Source organism: Taudactylus pleione, unplaced genomic scaffold, assembly GCF_031769625.1.
Source record: "Taudactylus pleione unplaced genomic scaffold, aTauple2 ptg000007l, whole genome shotgun sequence".
Taxonomy (NCBI): Eukaryota; Metazoa; Chordata; class Amphibia; order Anura; family Myobatrachidae; genus Taudactylus; species Taudactylus pleione.
In genome coordinates, this window is record NW_028284410.1 from 10,316,280 (window position 1) to 10,329,418 (window position 13,139).

Here is a 13,139-nt window from a genome sequence, read left to right on the forward strand (position 1 = left end):
CCCAGACAAACTGCTGATGATGTGCAGTTAGTTTAAATATGTAAATGAAAATATAGATTAAAAAGATGTTGAATGTAGCTGCAGAGATGTAAGTACACTTTTTTATGCAAGCCCCCCGACACATGCACTCACACTCACAAACACACATAAACAGTTTTTAAATAGGGACATTAGGAGTGCATCTTTCCAAAAAAGGTATGTGGCCTTGTGGGTAAGGGATCTGACAAATCTGATTTGTCCTGCTGTATATGATGATGAAATAGTACGGGTTCCTTTGTAAAAGATGCCAGAGCCACTGTTATCCAGGTGCCACACTGCCTAATGCAGTGTGAATCCAGTGGCTGCAGTGATGATACACAATAATTATGCAGTATAACTCAAAGCTGTAGATGTAGTAGAGCGCTGGTGAGGCTGCACTTGCAGCATGATTTGTCCGTCAGGATAGCCATGCACAAGCCTGGAGCCGGCAGTGTAGATCAATGACTCGAGGTACTGCTTGCAGTGTATATGCAGCAAATAGCGTCGGGGAGGTCTGCATACTGTATGTACTCTGCGCCAGCAGCTAAACTCACCAGCAAAGGTACTTCAGGTGTGCTGGTAATATATGGGTTGGGAATCAGTGGCTGTGTTCAGAGCTGCCATCAGAAAATGTGGGGCACAAAACACATGTAAAAGACAGGGCCACCTTTACCCTCCCCCATCCCGGCCTGTTGACGCAAAGTTCCAATGAGCCCAGGTGCCTAGTGAAAGCACATGCTATTATGCCCTTCCCACATGACAGATAGATAGATAAATAGATAGAAGAAAATGGTTTTGTACACCAATCCTCTTATAACACATTCATGCACATGACCGGAGAGATCCTTTAGAGTAACATAATCATTTATATAAATCACACATTTCTGAGCAGTCATACCCAGGAGTTGAACCCAGCACCTCTCGCATTGACAGGCAGGAAAGCTCTTGTAAGTACGGGAGAATATGTGCACCTTCAGTTGTAAATATAGTAACTATATGTAGCTACTTGTAATTGTCGGGTTAAAACCATTGCAAATAGGCAGAAATATATGTAGTGTGCAGGCACATACTACATAAATCTGCTCAGCTGCAATGGTTTATACTGACATTTATAAGTAGCTTCATATAGTTAGAATTTGCAGGCTTCCTTTGCAGGAGCAAATAGCTCCAAGTGTAAGGTGCCTGACTGCAATGTGGAAGGTGATGAGTTAAAGTCCCAGGTATGACAGTATTTTGAAATTGACAGGCGCCGCAAAACAGCACCCTTTAATTTAAAGTGCTCTGTGATCTGGCACATGTCAGAACACCCTAGTTACAGCCCTGTGTTGTCGCCCCCCCTCTTACACTTTAAACAATAGCCCATGCTAATCAACATCAAATCCAGTTCCTTGGGGAGTCCACTACCTAGACATAACTGGCCTAGTGCTGTGCAGAAATGATCTCTTCCTGGTACATCAGGATTCTCAGGAAGGACCTGATTGGCATGTATTATTATACACCATTGTTTGTAAGATGCCACAAAGGGTACTCAGTGCCTAACATATTGCATATACAGATAAAGTGTAAGCATACTAGGAAATAAAATGAAAAATGCTACGATATATGATATAAAATGTCAGACATTATTATATAAACCTTTCCTGGGAAGTCTCCAAATATCCTTAAGTATTGTATCTTTACCTCATAAATAGGATGTATAAGTGGTCTAGGAAGTTCAAATGCCATTTGTATGATGACCTGTGTTGTAGAAAAACACCCCCGGGGGTGCCTAACCCCCCTTTCCCTAGCGTAACCCTCCCCCCTTGCAGCTGTCCGCGCCCGCCAAACGGCTTACCTTCATTCGGTATGCTGGGCGTTGGGCTCCCGGCATAGGTAAAATAACAGTCGTCGGGATTTCGGCGCCTATCATTAGACCCCTGCCGGGATTAAACAGTCGGGAAGCTGGCAGTTGGCATTTCGACCATCGGCATCCTGACTGCATCCCGGTGATCACTATGGGTTGCAGGAAATTAGAGCAAGCTAAGGCCAGGGTGACCAAACTCCATTACTGTATTCACATATCTGCAATCATATCACATAGTGTCCAGACACTGTTGGTATGGTCCTGCTATTGGTCATCAGTTATATGACGCTTGTAAGATAGTGAATTTAGCAGAAGCCATTTTGTAGTTGGTTGCATGGGTGTCATGTTGCAGTACAATATGCTGTATTTGAAACTTGAAAAATGGCTGGGAGAAGGCTGAAACGCATTTGGACTTTGCACCACATATAAAAAAATTACTATATTCATTCTTGACAGATGTCTGACACCCCCGGGCCACCTACTGCCACCAGGACAAGGAGGCTTGGGAGGATCGGCAGTTGCAAGGAATTGACAATGCAGAAGACATGTAAGCAGACAGCCCATCCGGCATGGATACAGTAAGTACAGATGGGTAATCAGCACCTCCACTGTAACCTCTGCGGTCATATGCTCAAACACATCACAAGCCTGCCAACCTGGGGCTGAGTATATACTGAGCCAATCCTTCCACAAGCCACTGGATGCTTTATTCTTCACCCTACAGGAACATTAACTACACTGCATCCAGGATATTCAATCATCAATACTGTGCACCAGTGGCCATTGACTTTATCCTACAAAGGTGCAGTGCCTTTGCACCTTGCCCCATCCAATAACCATCCCTCTTCCTCCTGTCCCATCCCATCCCTTCACTGTACACAATCGTCCACATGATCCACACATACCCAACACCCCCCCCAATCTTCTGTATTTTAATTGTCCCTTTGTGTGTTTGTGTGTGTGAATGCCATCTGCATATACTGCAAATTGATATCCCAATTATACTGCCATCTTAAGTCGGCTTGTGTATATATCCCTATTATTGCACCTCACTAATATATTATTTGCTTATTCTATTAGAATTTTTAACATCAATTAATTATCTCATTATTTTATATACCATTTTGTATCCACAGCACTTTTATTAACAAGGGGCATTCAACATTAGAGAGGTTAGCGCATGTTACTGTGCATTGTGCAGTTAGTACAGGTTGAGTCTCCCATATCCAAATATCCCGAAATACGGAATATTCCGAAATACGGAATATTTTTAGCATGACTGAGAAAGTGAAACCTTTGTTTTCTGATGGTTTAATGTACACAAACTTTGTTTAAAGCACAAATTATTAAAAATAGTGTATAAAATAACCTTCAGGCTGTGTTTATAAGGTGTATATGAAACATAAATTAATTTCATGTATTTACACACACTTTTTTTGATGCACAAAATTATTAAAAATATAGTATAAAATGACCTTCAGGCTATGTGTATAAGATGTATATAACACATAAATGCATTCTGTGTATAGATTTGGGTCCCATTCCCAAGATATTTCATTATTTTATGCAAATATTCCAAAATACTGAATATTCCGTTATCCATAATACCCCTGGTCCCAAGCATTTTGGATATGGGAGACTCAACCTGTATATGTATTTTCAATATGCTGAATTGTGCATTTTTTTATGAGGGTATGGTGCTATTGGCCTCTTTTTGTAGCAAATAAATAAGTATATGGCCATAGTTAGTGCCTTATGTTAGGTGTTTAGATATTTCCTTTTAGGGAGGGTTGGTTTTTGTAGTTTGTAAGTTAGGTTCTGGTGACAGGCTACAGTTTGAGGTAAACCTTGCTTTGGCAAAGCAAAGCAAACAGTGAGCAATTAGCACACATGTTTGGTTGGGATGTAGGATTCTGATGGTCTGAATATCCGCACCAAAATTCCAACAGGTCGGGATCTCGGCACCAGTATCCCGACCACCGGCATCTCGAATGTAAGTATCGGGGTGTTAGAGGGAAGTTAGGGTTAGGTAGCGGGGTTAGGCATTAGGAGGAGGGTTAGGGTTAGGCACCGGTAGGGAGTGTTAGGATTAAGGTGCGGGGAGGGGGAGGTTAGGTTTAGGCACTAGGGGGAGGTTAGGTTTAGGGGCCAGCAATGGGGTGTTAGGTTTAGAGTGCAGGGAGGGGGAGGTTATGGGGGGGTTAGGGTTAGGCACCGGGGACGGTGGGTTAGGGTTAGGGTACGGGTTATTGTATGGGGTTTGAAAAATACTCAAGCTTACTTCCTATGGGTGTTGGGATTCTGGCTGTCGGGATGCCACTGTCGGTATTCTGACAAGCGGCATCCCGACAGCCGGGATTTCATACCCAACCCAATTGGTCAATTGCTCTTAGGTGTACTTATCGTATTCCCACACGGGGTTTGTGAATACCTTCTACATTTGTCATCTAAATTGTGAAGGGGAGATTGCACTTTTTCATGACCATGTTTGGGTGCTATAACCTCCTAATTTTAAAAGCAATATTGGTTATTGAATCACATTATGGGCCCTGAACTGTTTGTTGTGCTTTAGTCTGCCACAAGTATTGTTTGTTTTCAGCCCAATTATAGTAGTTGATTGGCTTAATTCCAAATTTAATGATCAATTATAGTAACAGTATTCGGAATATATTAAACTGTTCTTCTTTAAACAAATTCCAATTCACCATAGTTATGTCTTCTAGTATTGTGGAAATTGCCATAAGTAAGTAATATCCACTCTTCATACTTATAACTATCTCAGGAGAAAGTAAGCTAAAAGCAGATGTGTATTTTTTATACACCAAAAAGCACTTTATCATTCTTCCTTAGACATTAATCCACCTTTCCATATCAGAACAAAGCATGATATCATGAAAACATTTTCATAATGAAAATCAAATCTGCACTTGAAAATGACAATGCCCTTTTCTTTGCTAATTTAGGCCATATTATATTAAATGCATTTAAAATGACTAGGAGTAATATGGTTGCCCAACAAGGCATACTAATGTTTAAGCTAGAAAATCTACCACTTTAAATTATTGGAGAGGACTTCTATTTTTATTTGACCAAAGATTGGGGATATTACAAGCCCCCCACCCTCCACATCTGTGGAAAATACTGTCTTTTGTGTATTGTACTGTTTGCACCAGGGTCCTCTACAAGGAGGTTCTGACTATGCTATGTACAGTATGCAGGTTGCAGTCACCTGCTCTGGTAACTAGTGTGACAGATTAAAGGTAGCAATCTCAAAGAGATGTCAGTAAACTGGATAAACTTGATGTCTTTTATATGCCACATGGGTATATAAAAATAATCAAGATGGGGTTGGAACACTGGGAGGTATCAAATAAAACACATGAATTAGAGACACAAACAAAGCCAAGGTCAAGATACCAGAAGATTATGTGTAGGCCACTGAAATCAGACAGATGGAATTCACAGGTTTCAAGTCACCTGTCTGTCTTGGCCAGACATAGCTGGGTTTTGGTGCATGAAGTGCCCACCATAGCTCACTGACTGTCAGGTGGATCTACCATTAGTGATGGTGAGCTGTGTTAGCAGATATAGGCTAGGATGCGGAACATGACTGTTGCCTCATATTGGGTTCTCCTCTTTGTATCAGGTGTTCCTGGATTAACTCCCCCTCTCATTCACTGCTTTCTCTGTTCACAGTGTGTGGTTTGATTCAACTTTGCAAGTGGAATTTGAGCATTAGATTATGACATAATTTTTATCCACATTCATTTTTATTATATAGATTTTTCAGCACATATACCTTGTCCAAACAGGTTTCATGAGCTGTTGAAACCATTAATGGCAGTCTTTTAGTTGAAATTGCTCCTTTAAAGGTTAGAATAGGATTAATTCATAAGGAGTCCATTTCTTCAACCTCCACCTGATAGAAAGTACCCTTTATGGAAGCTAGATAACAAAACCATGTGCTATGACATTTAGAATAATCTAGAATGCTGGTTGCTTTGACCCTCTGTCTCTCCAGCAGTTTCTATAGCAAACAATGGTACTGTCACGTCTGAGACTGGAGTAGAAGGCGTGGAGGACCTAAGTTGTGGGAGGAAGCGAAGATGAGGGGCCTGGATATATGTTCTCCTCATCCACAGGTCTTGAGTGTTGGCGAGACCTGGGCAAAGGTGCGGAATCTAACCCACAGGATGGTATTCGCCAGTGACCCCACCAATTGGGATTTGGGCTTAGCTGCACCCCGTGAGCAGGTCGCGGTCCTTTGACCAGGTACCCAAGCCCTGCGGGAATAGAGACCCAACACCCGTGGCCCAGAGAGGTGATGCCTGGATTGGCACTAGTAATACCCTAACCGTACAATAACTATATCTTGACACGTGGATCAAATATCAAGTGGAGACTCACGGTTACTTGAGAAATCACCAGAGACAGAGGGCACACAGGTAGGGATGTTATACACTGCTGCAAGGATATTCACCAGAGACGGGAGGCACACAGGTGGAGATGGTATACACTGCTGCACGATATTCACCAGAGACAGGAGGCACACAGGTGGAGGTGGTATACACTGCTGCACAATATTCACCAGAGACGGGAAGCACACAGGTGGAGATGGTAAACACTGCTGCACAATATTCACCAGAGACGGGAAGCACACAGGTGGAGATGGTATACACTACTGCACAATATTCACCAGAGACGGGAGGCACACAGGTGGAGATGGTATCACTGCTGCTGTAAGAAAGGTTTAGGAACCTGGACCAGGAACTCACTAAGGCACGCTTGGAGACAACCGTTGTTCAGGCAACTTCCTGGAACCTGTGGAACAGTTATATACCCAGGGGAACCCTTTGATAGGTGCACAGCGTCAGCTGATCACTCACCTATCCTGGGAAGAAGATGCTGTCACATGGGCCGACTGTCTTGGCGGCTCCCATGTCCAGAATTGTGATGCCAGACACCAACCCACCAGGAAGCCACTGCATGCGGGAAGAATACACAGCTTCTCCCCCGCCGCTGCGCCAGCTGCCCGACCACCCAGGATGACAGGGGAAGCCGGCGGCGCGGTAAGCGGGAACCGATCCCCGGCTGAGCCCTGACTGGTACACTTTGCCACTTAATAGATTTTGAGGGGTAAAGCAAATTATAGTAATTTCTCTAAACTGAGCACCCTGCCCTGAAAACTGGCAAACATGCATGAAAAAGTGTGGTGCCACTCTGGCCCCTGAGCACCTGTGATACCCCCATTTGCTCCAATCTCATGACATTTCGCTGATGCAATGCAATGCAATCATCATGTCATCTGACACTGTTATTTCTCCAACCAGAGCAGAGGATTGGTCTTAATTTGAGTAGTAGCATATTGGTCAACTTGGCCTTCTTCAGGGATTCTTGAGGATCTTCTGGACATACACATCCTTTATTCTCAGTGAATAGTGATGTCATGTGCAGGGAGGAATCCTCCATTACCATGGTGATTGGATTCAGCTCTCTCACTGTTAGCAGTCATACTATTGGTTTTACTATATTAAATTACATCTTCTCAGTAGTGATTATATTACATTACACTTATAGTGCTAAACTTTGTGATGTTTGGCACGAGGAGGGAATCACCTTTTCATGGTTATTTGATGCTGCATTTTCCTATATTAACAATACCATTGGCTATGTCTCCATTCCAAACATTTTGGTAATAAATATAATGTGCACAGTTTTTTTGCTCTCTCAAAAATAAATATGATGTTTTGGAGCCTGCATACGCAACTTTGAGAAACTGTAGATAACACAGAGTCATATGCATCTCAGCCGCATTTCCATTTGCAGCTTAGTGGGTATGGCTGATTATACAATTCTTGCACCAAGGTGCTCTGATAGTGATGATACTGTAGCTACTTTCACGTGTGGCTGTTGTTGTGGAACTTTTTGGTGCAGTGTGATGGCATACATGCAGCCAACACTGAATACCGGTGTTGGTCATCATTTATTTACAAACACAAAATGCAGCCGCAGATGCAGCCAAATTACATGTAACTTTGAATCAGGCCCATTACTAGCAAAATATAAACATTTACTTTCATAAGATGCTTAAAACACAGAACTCATGATTAGTCTATAAGATAGTGCTACTGTGTTCATGACTCTAACTGATGAAAAAAAACTGAATAGAAAAGCTGTATCTAAGTTACATCCAGAAGACAAATCAGCTTAGGTCACCTTATTGCATCTCACTATTCTTTAAGATGATACTTTTAAATATTGACATGAATTTGCAGTACTGACCACACAAGGACACACAAAGGAGGCAATTGCACAAATGCACAGTAATATTATTTTTGTTACTTTAATTGATATTACATTTTCCTATTTTCTTAATACTTATATGTAAGTGATATAATTGATACTTATTATTTATATTATTATTATTATTATTATTATTATTATTATTATTATTATTATTATATTGTGTGACACACAATTGTTTATTTGTTCATTTGCATTTGTACCAATAGTAAATGTTTGGTCAAGGGCCCTAGATCATAAAAATCCATAAACATAGTCAGTACAAAATTTTTCATTTGTAGGATGAGTACATGTAAATCAATGGCGACTTGTGTACTTTGATGTAAATGTTTATAGCTTTTATAGCCTTCCAAATTTTGCTATGGGCTTCAATGACATATTGTAGTGTTCCACCCCTAACTCCAATTATAGTCTTCATCACAATTTCAGTGCAATGTTTTATGGGAGATTAAACATTCAGGACCCACTGTTGTATATAACATTCAAAAGATTTACCATCAAATTTCCGTTGACTTGCACAAGCAGATATATCATATATTATATCAGATGTCCATGTGGACATTTTTATATTGGCAAAACATATCGTCAAATGAAAGAAAGGATGGTACTCCACCGATCTCATATTAGAGCGGCCCTAGAGGGGAAAGCATGTGACCAACCGGTTGCAAAACATTTTCGTGACTTTCATCACAATCTGTCAACCATCAGATACAAAATTATTGACTGGGTTCCCTCTGATCCCAGAGGGGGCGATCGTGATAGTCGTCTCTTACAGAAGGAGGCCAAGTGGATATTTGTACTGCAGACAGTACAACCGCTGGGCTTAAACGAGATATTGTCTTTATCTTGTTTTCTATAAGTATTTTTGTTTTGTTTTGTCTTATGGTTTCATTCATGTTTCTATTATGGCTTTGTTTATATAACGGGTATTGATATGACCTGATATTTTTCATTGCAAATGTCTTTACTGCTATGAGTTTAAATATTCTAGTATACACGTTTATTTATGTGTTCTCTAATGTGTTATTATGACCCAGTGGTTTTATTAGTGTTGTTCTTATTATCATCTACATATGGTTGTGGTTGGATTATTATCTTGCTTCACCCGTTTTTTTGGGGTCTTGGGGGAGTCTTGTATATCAGTTCATTTGTTGAGCTGATTTATACTTTGGGCAGTTAGATGAGATACGGCTTTTGGTTCATGCAGCAGCTTTGAGGGCTGGAAAGCCTTGGCTTGTTGTGGCCTGAGGGCTGTAAGACAATATGCGGCCTTTGGGCTGTATAGCAGCCTTGAGGGTTGGTATGTCTTGGCTTGTTATGGCGTGAGGGCCATGGGACAAGATGCAGCCTGTCAGCCATGTAGCTGCCTGGACAAGCTGTGGCCTGTGGGCCGTAGAATTAGATGCAGCCTTTGGGCCATGCAGCAGCCTTGTGGGCTGGCAAATCTTGGCAAGCTGTGTCCTGTGGACTGTAGAACAAGATGTGTGCAGCAGACTTGGCTGATGTCATCTGATGAAGGACCTGTGCCGCCAGATTAACACAGGTGGTGGTACGCAGGGTTGCGTACTTTGGATGCTGGATAGTGACCTGTGCCGATAGGTTGACACAAGTGATGGTATGCTGGATTGCATACTTTGGATGCTGGATTGCGGCCTGTGCTGCCGGGTTGAAACAAGCAGCTGGACGCTGAAGTGTGGTCTGTGCCGCTGGGTTGACAAAAGCAGCTGGACACAGAACTGTGCACTCAGGGCACTTAGTGCTGTCTTTGCCGCCTGGATGACACAAATGGCAGAGCGTGGAAATGAAGACCATGTCACCTAGATGACACAAACAGCAGGCAGTAGATATGCAGCCATGCCTCCTAGATGACACAAATGACAGGTAACAAAAGCTGACAGGAGGACTGGGTACTCGACTGGATAACAGGAGACAACACCAAAACAAGAAACATGTGAAATGCTGCCACCGGCACCGGATCAACCTTTGCACCAGCAGGAAATAGCCACAGGAGCCAATCCATGACAGACCAAGGATTATGCACAGCTGATGGGGGAAGAGTTCAGCAAATGATCACCCGGCATTTGCCTCACCCTGCATTTTCAGTGTAGTGGCTTGTGACACAAGCTTTGCTGTGTCCCAAACTTTGGTGGTTGTAACACCCGCCTTGGTCAGTTAGCAGCAGTATGAGATTGAGGCCGAGGCCTGTGGGTTCCCATTGGCAAGGAAGTGTTTTTGTAGGACTTGGCCAAGACCAACAGAATTATGGGAACTTCATAAATGCATTTGAAAATGTTGTAGAGATAAATGGTAAAGTTATCATGGCTTTACCAGCAGAAGGTGTACCATACTGTCACGGATGGTTGCAGACTTGGACTCGGAGTGGAATCAAGAGTGGATTTATGTTTGGCAGTGAGTGACTCAGATGGCAGTGTACACAGGAAGGCACATGGGTACAGATGATAGGTAACTGGATATATGGAGGGGACACTGATGTCTTGGACCTTTAGCAGGGATCCCAACTGGGACTGTAAGCCAGGAGGAGCGCTGCTGGCACACAGGGGTATAACAAGGATAGCTGGAGCCTGGAGCAAGCAGAGTCAAAACAGCAAGCTTAGAACTGGAAACACAGCAAGGAGCACAGAGAACTAGCACTAAATACCCTGAGGAAGTGCATGATGTGTATGAAGTGTATGATGGTTGCTAGCACTCCCGAAATGCTCTGGAGTGTGACATATGATGAAATCCAAGATGGCAGCACCCATGTAGCACTGCAGTGCTGCCAGACCTGACCCATACTCACCACAAGCACTCAGGAAAGTGTGCCTCCAGAACCCCCTGGCATGCAGGGCAGACCTCCAAATGCCCACACCTCCACCAGTGGGACCCCGCCATAGTGATCAGACAGGTACGGTCCACTGCCCCTGGGCACACACAACCCTGGTCGTGACAGTTCCCCATCCTTTCCAGGGTTTTCAGAATGCAATTTATTATCCAACAGGTACTGAAGTTGACCATAACAAAATCGGAAATCCAAGACCTGCTTAATCTTGAATTCTACACCTCTCTCAGTTTGGGCTTTTGGAGATAGCAGCAGGACTTGTAAGAATCGATTAAGAACAAGTGGCTTGAGCAGGGAGACATGGAAGGAGTTCAGAATTTTGAGGTAAGTAGGTAGTTTTAGCTTGTACGCTACAGTATTACCTCCATGATAGTAAATGGGCCAATGAAGCAGGGGGCAAACTTTATGGAATGAACCCACAAACGTAGGTTATGGGTGGAGAGCCATACTTTATCCCTTGCTTTCATGCTAGGAACAACTCTTCATTTCCTATCTGCCCCTAATTTATAACAATGGAACATTTTCAACAGCAAAGAATGAATCTGGCACCAAATTTGGGAAAAATTTTATAAAGAAGTAGCCACTGCTGGTATGTCAAAGGCTGGCAGACTTTTGAACTCACGAATCCTGGGATGGTAGCCATAGACTGCAAGGAGTGGGGTTTGCCCAGTAGAAGAATGATACTAGCTGTTATGTGCAAACAGCATGGTAAGTAATCTGCCCAATTGTCTTGAGAGGAAGACATGTAAATCCTCAAGAACATCTCAAGGTCCTGGTTCACTCTCTCCGCACTCCTGTTAGTTTGGGGGTGATAAGCTGTGGAGAATTTTAACTTGACCTGCAGGGCTGAACATAAGGCTCTCCAAAATTTTGCCATGAACTGGACTCAGATACAATTTCAGTTGGTAGTCCATGTAAACAGAAAATATGGGAAATTAAAAGTTGAGCCAATTCAGGAGTAGAAGGCAATTTTTTGAGGGGTATGTAATGTACCATTTTTGAGAAATGGTCGATTACCACCCGAATGGTGGTATAACCTTTTGAGTCGGGCAGGTCAGTCACAAAATCCATGGACAAGTGAGACCAGGGATGAGTTGGGATGGAAAGAGGTCTGAGCTCTCCAGCTGGTGCTTGTCAAGAAATCTTGTGCTGAGCGCACTGGATGCAGGAGGTGATAAATTCTGCAACTTTGGTTCTCATTGCAGGCCACCTATGTTAGTGTTGGAGGACTTTCATGGTTTTCCGAGTGCTGGCATTGTGCGTAAAAACTAGAGGAATGTGCCTAGGTTGATTTGTTTCCTCAGGTCTGGAGCTCCAAAGATCTTCCTCAGAGTTGGTAGAATGTTGGTAATGGCAAACAACTTGGACTCCAGAACAGATGACTCTTGAAGACCTCTGGCAGAATTTTCGGAAGAGAAGGACCGTGAAAGAGCATCAGCTTTTAAACTTTGTGATCCTGGGTGGAAGATTAAATTGAATTCAAAATGGACTGATGTATTGGATATTCTACAAAAAGAGCAAATTCTTGTGATCAGTGTACACAGTGATGGGGTACTTGGCACCTTCAAGCAAATAACGCCACAGGTTCAAAAGCAAGCTTAACCGTTAACAGTTCCTGTTGTCTAATAGGGTAGTTTCTTTCTGCCAATGAGAATTTCCTGGAGAAATACGCACAGGGATGCACTCTGTTATTCTCAAACCTCTGAGAAAGTACTTCTCCTTCTGCCTCAGAGGAGGTGTCCACCTCCAGCAAAAAAGGATTCTCCACATTAGGTTGCCTCAGAATGGCCGCAGTGAGGAAGACTTGTTTCAGTAGTTGAAAGGCTGTCTAGGCTTTGGGTGGCCACTGGGAGGGTATTGCTCCCTTTCGGGTCAAAGTGGATATTGGTACACCAAGGTAGAAAAGCCCTTAATAAATCGTCTATATTGATTAGCAAAACCTAAGAACCTCTGAACAGCTTTCAGGGAAGTAGGACAAGACCAGTCGTGAATGGCCTGTATCTTCTTTGGATCCATCTCCAATCCAGACCCCGGGATGATGTAACCTAGGAAATGGATGGAAGGCACCTCAAAGACGTATTTCTCAAGTTTGCAGTATAGCTGATTTCTTCTTAAATGGGATAAGACCTCCTTCAT